The sequence below is a fragment of the Eubalaena glacialis genome, chromosome 2, assembly GCF_028564815.1.
Source record: "Eubalaena glacialis isolate mEubGla1 chromosome 2, mEubGla1.1.hap2.+ XY, whole genome shotgun sequence".
NCBI classification, from domain to species: Eukaryota; Metazoa; Chordata; class Mammalia; order Artiodactyla; family Balaenidae; genus Eubalaena; species Eubalaena glacialis.
The window spans coordinates 30,639,282-30,651,806 of NC_083717.1; the positions used below are offsets into that span (position 1 = coordinate 30,639,282).

General features: G+C 53.2%; 1 long non-coding RNA gene across 1 annotated transcript in view; it reads right to left on the reverse strand.

Moving 5' to 3' along the window:
* LOC133084886 (uncharacterized) overlaps nt 1-9,893 on the reverse strand; it is a 31,288-nt gene extending 21,395 nt beyond the window's left edge. Inside the window, exons 1-3 of the long non-coding RNA XR_009699484.1 lie at nt 9,623-9,893; nt 3,514-3,640; nt 2,589-2,698 (exon numbers count right to left, since the gene is read on the reverse strand). This is a non-coding gene — a long non-coding RNA (uncharacterized LOC133084886). The remainder of the gene's footprint in view (nt 1-2,588; nt 2,699-3,513; nt 3,641-9,622) is intronic.
* Nucleotides 9,894-12,525: the final 2,632 nt, after the last annotated feature.

Here is a 12,525-nt window from a genome sequence, read left to right on the forward strand (position 1 = left end):
GAGTGGCAGTAAGTGAAGAAATTAAATATGCTTCTTTGAAGGATGCAAAAGGCCACAGAAAAATCCACTCAATAAAGATTTAATGAATATCTGTAATTTAAAAAGAAGCATTTTAAAAGTTGTTTGGGGCTGCCCTGGTGGCGCAGTGGTTGAGAATCTGCCTGCTAATGCAGGGGACACGGGTTCGAGCCCTGGTCTTAGAAGATCCCACATGCCGAGAAGCAACTGGGCCCGTGAGCCACAATTACTGAGCCTGCACGTCTGGAGCCTGTGCTCCGCAACAAGAGAGGCCACGACAGTGAGAGGCCCGCGCACCGCGATGAAGAGTGACCCCTGCTTGCCACAACTAAAGAAAGCCCTCGCACAGAAACGAAGACTCAACACAGCCATAAATAAATAAATAAATAAATAAAAATAATAAAATGACTATTTTTTTTTTTTTTTAATTTTTTTTTATTTTTACTAATTTTTGGCCATGGTATTCTATTTATTTATTTATTTATTGGCGGTGTTGTCTCTTCGTTTCTGTGCGAGGGCTTTCTCTAGTTGTGGCAAGCGGGGGCCACTCTTCATCGTGGTGCGCGGGCCTCTCACTGTCGCGGCCTCTCTCGTTGCGGAGCACAGGCTCCAGACGCGCAGGCTCAGTAATTGTGGCTCACGGGCCTAGTTGCTCCGCGGCATGTGGGATCTTCCCAGACTAGGGCTCGAACCCGTGTCCCCTGCATTGGCAGGCAGATTCTCAACCACTGCGCCACCAGGGAAGCCCTAAAATGACTATTACTCTAAAAAAAAAAAAAAAAAAAAGATTGCCCTCGACCCCAGTGACAGAGGCACCTTAACTGACCTAATGAGGCATCCATGGGTGAACATGGGCCAGGAGGAGCCACTCTGGCCATACTGTGAGTTGTCCTCTGACAAGGACCCGGGGGTCACAGTGGTAGTGGCTCTGGGCTTGAGGTGGGACCAGATCCAGGACTCAGGAACAGGTAGGAAGCATGACAGTGTGAGCTCAGAGGAACCCGAGGTGGGGGGCTGCACCATCACTGTGAGGCCCTCCCCTTCTGCTGACCTCATCAGCCATGACGTTGAGCCTTCCCCAAGCCCTGGGGTGTCCACCGTGATACCCACGTGGCTCTACCAGGAAGAAAGTGAGCAGCTGCAGGAGGACCAGGAGTCAGGGCAGAAGATCAGCGAGCCCGCAATTTGCCAGCAAAACTCATGAAAAACACCCACCAGCCCATGATTTTCAACTGATTCCTGAATTCCTTAATGCAATTTGTCTAATGGCCAGTCTCTCATAAAACCTGACCTCAGGGTAGAGGGGGGTCGGGTGCTGGAAGGGAGCACTAGAAGGAGTGGGGCCGAGGCGTCCGGGTGGCTCCCCATAGCCTTGTCCACCTCCCAGAGCACCGAACACCGACCTTTAGCTGGTCACGCGGACGCCCAGGACTACAGAGTTCCCACCTCCGCTGCAGCGAGGCTGCTTGTGTGACCAAGCTCTCCCTCCAGGACAGGAAGGGAAGTGATTTGCACAACCTCTAGAATACGTCCCAGGAGAGAGAAGAAGGCCCTTTCTGCTTCTCCCTCTGTCCTGCTGCTGGGAACGTGAGCTCTGAGGTTGGAGCTCATCCTGCCCATGTGGACGAGGCAACTCCGCTGGGATGACAGGGCATCAGGGACAGAAGCTTCCTGGACCAGCTCTGGACTGTCTGCCTCCAGACCCAGTATGACGGATGCCAACTTCCGCTTGCCACTCTGCTGTGGTCCTGTGTTACAGCCGCTGAGCCTTATCCTAAGCAGGACTGCGGTCCTGGAGGGGACATTTCTTGTGGTTCCCTTGGGTCCGGCTGCTCCCAGGACCACAGCTGTCTGACGTTTCCAGCCCTCCCTTCCATGGGTGACAGCCAAGCTCAGCTCCAGCCCACTGTCCTCTCACGGCGCTTCTCTGGAAATCTAACGCGGGAAGACAGATGCTCCCGACTGAACAAGTCAGGAGCTGGTACCTTCCAGGGGCCCCACCCCCTCTCTCTCCCAGAGACGCAGCTTGCTTTGAAATATGCTTCGCTGACTCTATCTCTGCTAATATCTGTAGATTCTAATCAAATAACTCAGGGAACAGGCTGTCTCACGTGTGGTGTGACTTGATTATTGCTGGAAAGAAGAGTTTAGAACCGACAATTTCCCTGCTAAGCTGACAAGCGTAAAAGCTTAATTTGAAAACCAACCAAATTCCACTCACAGTGCGAAGGCAGAGACTGGGACTTGGTCAAGCCTGGGCCTGAGCCCTCAGTTTGGGGAGACGGATAGTTAGGACCTCACAGGTGTCTGGTCCTGTGCACGTGATTTTTATACACCTTCCACCCTGATGGAGCCTGTGATTTTATGGGAAAAGGAGTTCTAAAAATTAAATTATTAAACTTGACGATATTGTAAAAAGGTGTACAGTTCACTTATTCTTCATTTGTTTACTCTGTCTGCAAAGTGTCTCGTAGGCTGGTTTAAAATAGAATGTTTAGTAGAAAGTTTGAGGGTCAGTAAGGCCAGCAGATCAGGAGACAACTGCCGCTGAAAAGAGACTTTCTACTCACAGTGTCGGAGGAGGGGGAGGACGCACCACGCAGGGAGCATGGGGAGGGCAGGAGACGGAGGAGCCCGGAGCTGCGGACAGACAGACGGACAGGAGCCTTCATCGCAGCTTCTGCGGAGGGAAAGGCAGGCGGGGTGAGCAGGCGGAGGACCGGCCAGGCTGAGCAACGTCATGGGCTCTGGGCTGTAGGGGCCCCCAGCGGCCTGGAACCTGACCCTGGGGGAGCAGGGCAGGTGGACAGTAGCTCAGAGCGTGAGTCCAACAGAGGAGGTGCTTGGTTTGTATTTGAAAAGTGGGTGCTGGGGGACTTCCCTGGTGGTCCAGTGGTTAGCACTTGGCGCTCTCACTGCCGAGGGCCTGGGTTTGATCCCTGGTTGGGGAACTAAGATCCTGCGAGCCGCGAGATGCAGCCAAAAAAACCCCCAAAAAACTGGGCCCTAAAAGGACTCCTCCTGTGGGTGGGCGGGGGCTGACAAGGGGGGCAGGAGGCCAAGTCGAGGTGACACAGAACAGGGGGTGTCCGGCAAAAGCAACGCACCAAGTTTACAGAAGGTAGAAACACGGTCCGTACAGGCTCAGCTCAAATGTCACCTCCTCAGAGGAGCCTTCCCTGCCTGCACAGTCTACAGGGACAGCCTCCCCAGCCCTCAGCCACTTCATTCTTGCACAGCGCTCAGGGCCGGCCCCCTGCTGCGCACCCAGAAGAAGGGTCCTCGCGGGGGCCACAGGCCCCGCACGACCTGGTCTCCCATCTCTCTCCCCCAAATCCTGCCCTCCTGACTTCCCCGAGTCCTGCATGTCCCCACAGCACGTGGCCTTCTAACAGGCCGTGTGCTCACCGTGCGCCTCCGTCAGTGCCGGGCCCGCTGCCCAGGTCAGTGCGGGCACACAGGGGGCTCAGCGAGCAGTGAATCAACGGCTCTTACCATCACTGCCTGGAATGTTCTTGTCCGTGGCCTCAGCGTCCACACACCCAGTGCACGTTCACTGAGGCCTTACTGTGTGCTGGGCGGGCTCCAGACACCTGGTCTCCATTCTCATGCAGCCAACAGCCTGGGGGGGTGAGACAGAGAAAAATAAGTAAAATATAGGCAAAGTCAGGCAGTGAGATGTTCCATGGAGAAAAATAAAGTCAGGCAGGGCGTTAGAGCGAACTCCTGGAGGTGTTTAGGGAGCGAGCAATGCAGAGGGAGAGAGTTCCCGGCTGAGGCGATGGCCAGTTCAAAGGCCCTGAGGCCACAGTGGGCTGCAGGTCCCAGAGTCTTAGTTATCCGTGTGGATTCTTAGTTTCCTCTCCAGTCTGCATGTTGCTTTTATTTATAATCCTTGGTTTCACCTTTCTTGCTAATTAACCTGAGTCTGGGTCACCATCTGTTGAGTTTAGCAAATTCTACCCCAGTGATTTAAAGTGGAAACAGGTGAATCTGGGTCAAGTCAGCACATGTTTACTGAGTGGCCTCCCTGGGCCCAGCTGTGTCTGGCACCAGGCGGCTGTGAAGTGAGCATGACGGTCTCTGCCCTGAGGACCCCAGTTAGTGAACATCCAGACGCCCTCAGGCCCGGTCTGCTGCCCGCCCCCGTCCCCTTCATCTGGGTCTCAAGCTCCCACGCTGACCTCAGTTGCACCTTCCTCCCCCACCTCCTTCAATTTTAATTTTTTTTAACTTGGAAGCCGTGTCACGACAGTGCCCCTCAGTAGTGAGAAACTCAGTCACCACTTCAGCAGTGGGATCCACCTGTCGTGTCTGAGCTGAGACTGGACAGGATGGAAACACAGGATGTGGAGGAGGAGATGGCTCAGGGGCTGGGCCTCAGGGGCAGGCAGAGGGGAGATGGAGAGAGAGGAGGAGGTCATGACAGGAGGGGAGTCCAGGGGCTCCCAGGGTCACCTCCTGCTGCTCCTGCCTCAACACGGGAGCCTGTATCCCACGCTGCATCACACCTGCAGGCCCTCACATGGCTGGGCCTCCAGCAGGAGCCCCTCTCCTCTACTCACCAGCAGCAACTCCCTCGCCCTTCAAGACCCTGCTCTTCTGAGGGCTTGCCCCTGACCCTGCCTGCCCGGTGCACCCATCCCACTGTGACCCACTCACCCGCTCTGCATTCACCTCTCCTGGTTGTCACAGCCTGAGGATGACCTGACTCCCCGGGACATGGTCTGCTTCTCGGGACCAGCTGAGAGACCAGCAGACCTCGGTTATAAGCTCTAAGTCTGCGTGACCCTGGGCGAGTCCCTTATCCCCTGGGAGGCTCCATCTCTCACTGTAAAGGGGTCTGGCAGTGGCCACCCCACAGCGACAGTCAGCTGTTGGACCTGCCAGAGGAGGAGCAGGGCTGGGGGCCTGTGGCTGTGACCTTCAGGGCTGACCCTGGAAGCCGGCCTTGGCATGGCCAGGGTTTGCAGAAAGCCTGGGTGCAGCGATGCATGAGGGGGAGGGAGAAGGGCAGAGGTTAGGGGGCAGCTTTGGAGCCAGAAGACAGGGCATCCAGGGGATACTTTCCAGAGCCCCTGGCCCTGGGCCTCTCCCACTCCCACCCCTTCCTGGCTGCCTTCAGAGGACATGCAAGGAACCCCTCTTTTGAAGGCTACACTCAGCCCATTTATCCCACCCGCCCGGCGTTCAGGGCAGGCTCCACACGACTGTGGCCCTCATGTGCCTTGTGAAGCAGTGAGGGCTAGAGGGAGGACTGCAAACTCAGATGTCTCCAGGGGCCAGGCAAGGAGAGGCTGGGGGAGGGCCCGGGCCCAGGGGAATCTTAGGGGGCGGTGGGGACTGTGACGAGGTGGGGACACAAGCTCCGTCCAGAGTGGGCTCCCACTCAGCCCCAGAAGAGCTTTGCCCAGAGGGAACGTCACCCAGGAGGCCGGAACTTCTCACTTCATATCAAAACTAACAAACTAACAAAGCTAGAAGCCTGGGTTTTTGCCTGAAATCTAGTTTTTAAATGTTAGAATTAATTTTAAAAATCTAGACTTGCCCCTGAGCCCTAGTTCAAGGCCCTTGGTTTAAGACCAAGGGTGGGCTGGGCAGCCACCCTGAGGCAGGGTCCAGGCTGGATGCCCTGTCACCACACAGCCCCTGTGCCCACGTCCCCTCCCCTGCCCAGTGCCTCCTCATGGATGTTCAGGGGACAGCTTCATCTCCAGGAACCAGCCCCCCGGTCAGGGTATGGAGGGGACAGCGCTCTTCTGGGATTGCCCTTTCCTTCAGCAGATCTTTGGCAGCTGGAGCTTTGAGACCACTCGTACACACACACACACTGATCCAGCCCTCTACCCACCAGACTAGGCTTGTCCTTCGTGCTGAAGAGCTGGAGTTGACCTCCCCAAGAGGAGCAACCTTGTGCAGGAGAGTGAGTGAGCCTTCCCTGCAGCCCTAAACCTGTATTGAGCACTTGCTGTGTACTTGGTCCTGGCATGGGAGCTTGGGGCATGGGGGCAGTCTGGGCATCTGACCACAAGGGACCAAATAAACCAGATGAGAAGGCAGTGATGTCAAGGGCTTCAAGGAGGAAGGAGAATACATCTGATGGGGAGGGGAGGTCAGGTGACTGGGGTGGCCTTGGAGCATCACCACCATGTGATCTGGGGGAACAGGGGACAGGTGTGCTTGGTGGAACAGCATGCACAATGGCTCAGAAGGTGTGGGGAGTAGAGGGACGTGACCTTGTACCTGTAGCAGGCCTCCTTCCCCCTTCCTCTGTAATGATGGGGCAGCTGATGAGAGCAGCTCTCAGTGAGCCCTCCTGGGGCCCTGTTACTAGTTCTCTATTATAGATGAGGACACTGAGGCACAGAGAGGGCAGGGGCCACCAAAGGTCACACAGCAGGACTTAGGGAGCCTTCCTGGGGTGGCTGTTACTAGTTCTTTCATACAGATGAGGACACTGAGCCAGAGAGAGGGACGGGGCCACCCAAGATCACAGAGCAGGGCCTTAGTGAGTCCTCCTGCAGCCCTGTTACAAGTTCCTTATTATACATGAGGTCTCTGAGGCACAGAGAGGGCAGTGGCTGCCTAATATCACAGAGCAGGTTCTTAGTGAGCCCTCCTGGGGCCTGTTACAAGTTTTCTATTGCAGATGAGAACACTGAGGCACTGAGAGTTCACTGTCCTCCCAAGATCTCAGAGCTCGGTCTTAGGGCACCCTTCTGGGAGGGGGTCCTGTTACTAGTTCTTTAATACAGATGAGGACACTGAGGCACACAGAGGGCACTGGCGCCCAAGGTCACACAGCAGGGTCTTAGTGAGTTTTCCTGGGGGCCTTGTCACTAGTTCTCCATTACAGACGAGGACACTGAGGCACAGAGAGGGCAGTGGCTGCCCAAGGTCACACAGCAGGGTCTTTGTGAGTTTTCCTGGAGGCCCTGTTACTAGTACTCTGTTACAGCCAAGGACGCTGAGGCACAGAGAAGGAGCAGGGAAGCCCTGCTATCACCCAGGCCCCACGGCCTGTGTCCTTCACGACCGGCTTTATGCTGCCAGCAGGGCTGCAGGCCTGGAGTGGACGTGGAAGGCAGTTCACTGCAGCATTATTTACAATAACCAAGATATGGACGTAACTGAGCAGGACCCTATGGGGCCTTCCCGGGACAGACCCCTCCCCCATATTCTCTGCTGTAGTTCCTCTCTGAAGTAGCCGGATAATAGTATCTCATGCATGTTTCCTGAGTTTTTCAGATGCTAAAAACCCCCACCAAGTGGAAAAAATTAACTACTTGATGATCATGAGTCCCCAGACCTACTGGCACCTAAGGACTGATAAAGTTAACCCCTGCGACACCTCACCATCGACCAATCAGAGAATCGTGTACAAGCTGATCACACACCCTGTGACCCCCCCCCTCACCTGGCCTTTAAAAATGCTTTGCTGAAACCCTTTGGGGAGTTTGGGATTTTGGGGGCATGAGCCACCCGTCTCCTTGCTGGCCCTACAATAAACCTTTCTCTGCTTCACACTCTGGTGTTTGTTTGGCTTCACTGGGCATCGGGCACATGGACTTGTGTTCAGTAACATGAAAACAACCTAGGTGTCCATCGACACATGAATGGGTGAAGAAAATGTGACATATATATATATATATATATATAAATTATATATATAATGGAATCTTACTCAGCCATAAAAAAGAAGGAAATCTTGCCATTTGCAACATGGATGGACCTTGAGGGCATTATGCTAAGTGAAATAAGTCAGACAGAGAAAGATACAACCTCACTTATGGAGTTGAAAAAATAAACCAAACTCATAGAAACAGAGAACAGGATGGTGATTATCAGAGGCGGGGTGTTGAGGGGGCTGGTGAAATGGGCGAAGAGGGTCAAAAGGCACAAACTTCCAGCTGTAAGATACACAAGCCCTGGGGATGTATGTACAGCAAGGTGACTGTGGTCAACATCACTGTGTTGTGTATGTGAAAGTTGCTAAGAGAGAAGATCTTCAAAGTTCTCATCACAAGAAAAATAATCTGTAGCTGTGTGTGGTGGTGATGGTAACTAAACTTATTGTGGTGATCATTTCACAATATGTACATATATCAAATCATGATGCTGGACACCTAAAACTAACAGTGTTATGTGACAATCACATCCAGTATCTATATCTCAGCTATCAGGGGTGAGAGCGTGGACAACCTGTTGCCGAAGCTGCGTTTGCTCTACAACAGCAGAGGGCTGTGAAATAATTTTTGGGAAAAGTGTGCCGACCCTGGCCTGGAAGACAGTGGTGTAGCAGCAACAACAGTGTGCCTGGGTGCACGCTCAGCCCAACCAGCCCCTGTGCTCTACCTGTCATCCCATTTAATCCCCTCCCCACCCTAAGAGGGAGAGACTTCAATATTCCCATTTTACAGATGAGAAAACGGAGGCCCAAGTGTTGGAGCCAGCTTTGAACCCGTGTTGTGATTTCAAAGTCACATCTCAACCTAGATTTCTAGAAGGTGGGGGTCCAGGCACTGGGGACCCTCCCTCTTCCACACTTAGAGTTGTGCTCCAGGGCCCACCATCCCAGAGGCTGCTGGATGAACACATTTAATCCATTATTCTGCACCCACTCAGCGCTTGGCTGCTGCTCTCCCGCTGCTGCTGCCACTTCAGCCGGCTGAGGTTGTACAGGTGACTCATCACCACCTGCCCACCCTGCCCTCCTGTGGGGCAGGGCCCTCCTTGCCTCGTTATTCTAAATCCTTAGCTCAAAAAATCTGCAGAAGTGCATTAAAAGAGCCCTGCTCGCCTGTGTGGAGGCCTTGACAAGGGGAAGGGAGGGGAAGTTTTGGGGTGGCCTCTTATACTGAAGGGACATGAAAGGGACACTATTTATGTCCCTAATGGGACTCAATGTGAAGCTAAGAGCTTTGTCCCATAGAGAAATAAAAGCCCCCCACCCTTCACCTGTGAAAGCAACTCAGGCGCTATGGTACCCTGTCTGCCTGTCTGGCCCGTCCATATTTGGTCTGTGAACACCTCCGGGGCAGGCCTCTGCCTTCTCCTCTCTGTGTCCCCTGAGCCTGCACACCGTGGGCCTTCAGAGCCTCAGGGACCTCGCCCCACCCCCACCATGGCCAGAAACCTCCAGCCATCAAAATGCCTGTGAAGTCACTTTGGCCCAAGCACTGCTGGGTACCTTAGCCCCGTCTAAAGAACAAGCCATACCATGTGGCTTCCCCAGAGTTCAAGCAGCAGGATCTGGGGGTTCTGTCTGGCTCCACACTTCCTCACTGTAGCCCAGTTACCTCCCTTCTCTGAACCCCAGTCTTGTCCTCTAAACGGGGACATGGATTGCTACCTTAACGGGATTAATCCTGTGAGGACTAGTTTGGGTGATCCTAGAATTTATAGCTGGCCCCAACAGATACCGCTTGAATCCATTCGGATCTCCAGATTAAACTGGAGTCTCCCAAGTGTTATCTGGAAGTTCTTCCGTGAAGCTAGACGAAACCCACACAATTGCAGTTCCAGGGTCTCCACTTAGCCAGCTGGACAGAAAACCCAAAGTGGCTCAAACAGGCTAACAAACAAGCAGGAGAGAATGACTTACGTAACTAAGTCCACAGATTGACGGCTTCCGGCAGGGCTGCACCTGGAGCTCAGGGACGTCAGCAGGAACGGTCTCTCCCCGCCTCTGGGTTCTGCTTACTGGTGTCATCCTCACGCAGGCGGCTCTACCTTGATGGGAGCAAGACGGCCACCAACTGCCACAGGCTGAGGTCAAGTCCCCTCCAACTGCCGCGGACTGACCCTGCGTCCCCTCCAGCTGCCACGGGCCGGCCTCATATCCCCGCCACTCCTAAGAGAAACACAGCTTCTCTTTCCCAGGATTCCAGCACAAGGCCCCTCCCTGGGCCCTGATTGGTCACTAGCCCACCCTGAGCCAATCACGGTGGCCAGGGAGGATGGAACATGCTGATTGGCCAGGTCGAGGTCATGTGACCATCCTCTCCGGGAAACCTGCGAGCTGTTTACCCTTTGTGTGGGTTGGGAGATAGCGTGATGAGCAGAGAGCAGGGGTGAGGGACCAGCTGCTGCGTCCTCTGTGCTCAGTTTCCTGGGAGGTACCTGCTCACATCCTCCTCCCACACCCCTTTGTCCTCTGTTTACAAAAGAATTCATGATGCATTTCTTCTCTTCCCAAGCCCTGTTTCACCCACCAACACCAAAAAGGAGCAAGACTTCCTGTTTGAAGACAGGATTGGGGATCCCCTTCCAGCCTCAAGGCTTACTTTTTGTGTCCTGTTACAATCATTTATTCAGTCAACAGACATCCACTGAGCACCTACTACATGCTGCTATGGGTTCTCAGGACTGTTAGTTGTTCTGAGTAGTGGGTATCACCCAGGAGCCTCCAAAAGGGAACAAGTTTTGTCTGATGAAGCATCTGGAGGTGAGCTTCCAGTCCCACTCTGCCACCCACCGTGTGGCCCTGAGGAATTCCTCCTCCTCTCTGGGCTTCTGCTTTCTCATCTGAGGAGGCACTGGAGAAAATGAGGTCCTGGAGCCCCCTCAGCTCTGACATGCTGTGGTTGGGTATTAGAACATGTCTCTCCAGCTGAGTCAGCCGATGAGCACCATGGAAAATGGTCACAACTCTCCCACGGCAGAGCTGGGCTGAGAAGAGTCCACAATCACACAGCTGTGCATCTAAATCCTTCCCCTTCATGGCTGCTGAGAGCACCCAGGGCAGAGGAGGATCAGCGCTTTCCGTGCCTGTGAAGACCCCCAGCTCTAGGTCCCTATGAGCTTGCCCAATGCTGCTGCTGCCCCAGAAAATCTTTTGGGGCATTTGTGATTCCCAAGTTCTCCCACTTAAAGTCAAGTTTGGGGCTCTCAAAAGGAAGTAGAGGGAGGCCACATGAAGGGGAGGAGAGGATGGTGTGGAGGTTCCATGGAGTCCATCCATCATCCACCTCCCTCTCTGCTTCCCTTTCTCTGTCACAGATGAAATTGGTCATGGCTCCGCGGAAGAACAGAGACCCCTGGTGTGTTGGTGGGGAAGTGAGGGATCCCTCAGAGGCAGGCTCAGCAGGGAGACTTTTCTTCTGGACGAGTCTAGTTTCTCTTCACTCTGAACATTTGGGGACGTGAATTAATACCCCTGGTCATTCTGTCACTTATTGTCAGGTCACCTTATTAATCCATTTGTTCCCTCCTTTATTTAGCTCATGCTTTTTTTTTTTTAAGCCAGAAGGGCGATTTATGAGAAAACGGGGAACCTAAGAACAGAGAATGGATTAGCTGTCTTTCCAGAAGACTGGAGCTGCAGCTGGTGAGACAGGAAGACGCCAGGTCTGCTGTGTTTCTTCCACCCTCCTGGGGCCACATGGTCACTCACCTCTGCTTCCATTTGCACAGCACTAGGTCCTCCCGTCTTTAAGTCTATTGGTTTCTCTCCAGTTCCACCGCCAGGGCCCTGGTCTAAAGTACTATCCTTTGTCCTGGGAAAACTGAAATGACCTCCTAAAGTTTCTCCCCACATCCACTCTGTTGTTCTCACTACAGCCAGGGTGATTTATTAAAAATGGAAAACGTACTCAGTGGTTTTCCACTGCTCCTAAGATAAACATCAAAATCTTAAGCCTGGTGTGGAACCGGATTACGATTCGCCCACATTCAATGCCCTTTGCTGTTGCTCTCCTCTCACTGGAGGATTATACAGCCCTGCCCTTTGTTTCTCCAGTCACGGCAAAGGGGCTGATGAACAGGGAAAGAAATGTGAGCATACACTTAAGAACCAGTGCGTGATTTTCCTCTTTCCCTGGCAAAGGCAGTATCCAGATAGAGACTGCTCCGTCAACCCGAGTCCAGAGGGAAGATGACACGGAGCAGAGCCACGCAAGCGTGTAGCATGAGTTCTTTGGTCTGGATGAAGGTTTGCTCTCTAGCCACTGCTTTTCTTACATGTATTACATTCATATAGTTTCTCTAGAGAGGGCTGGATTTTGGTATTTCTCTTCCTTCAGGTCAGTTATGTTCTGTTAAATCCCCAGTTGTTTAGGGTCTGGTAAAATAGATTCTCGAGGGCAGGCTTCATTAAGAAGAATACAATGTTGTGGGCCTATTTCAAAAGTTTCTTGTCCCCCTGCTGGACGTGGAGCACACTGTCTCCAATTTCTGAGTGTGAGAACCTGGTAGGAATTCTGAAGCTAAGACTCACAAAAGTGGAGGACCCCTCCCTAACACTGGGCCCCCCTGGAGTTTGAGAGTTATCTCACACTTGCTGCACTGAGCCTCCAGCAATTTGTCAATCACGGTTCAGGTTTCCTCCCTGGTGTCCATGGAGGTTTCTGCTTGCACCTTTCTGCTCCGGTAAATGAGATACTTTGTACCTACCTGTCTCTCTGATTTGGGGGCTGGCAATTCGTCTGTGACCTCAATTCTCTGATAGATCTAAAAAAATTTACTGATTTTCAGTTTGTTTAGTTTTTTACTTGTTGTTAGAATGGC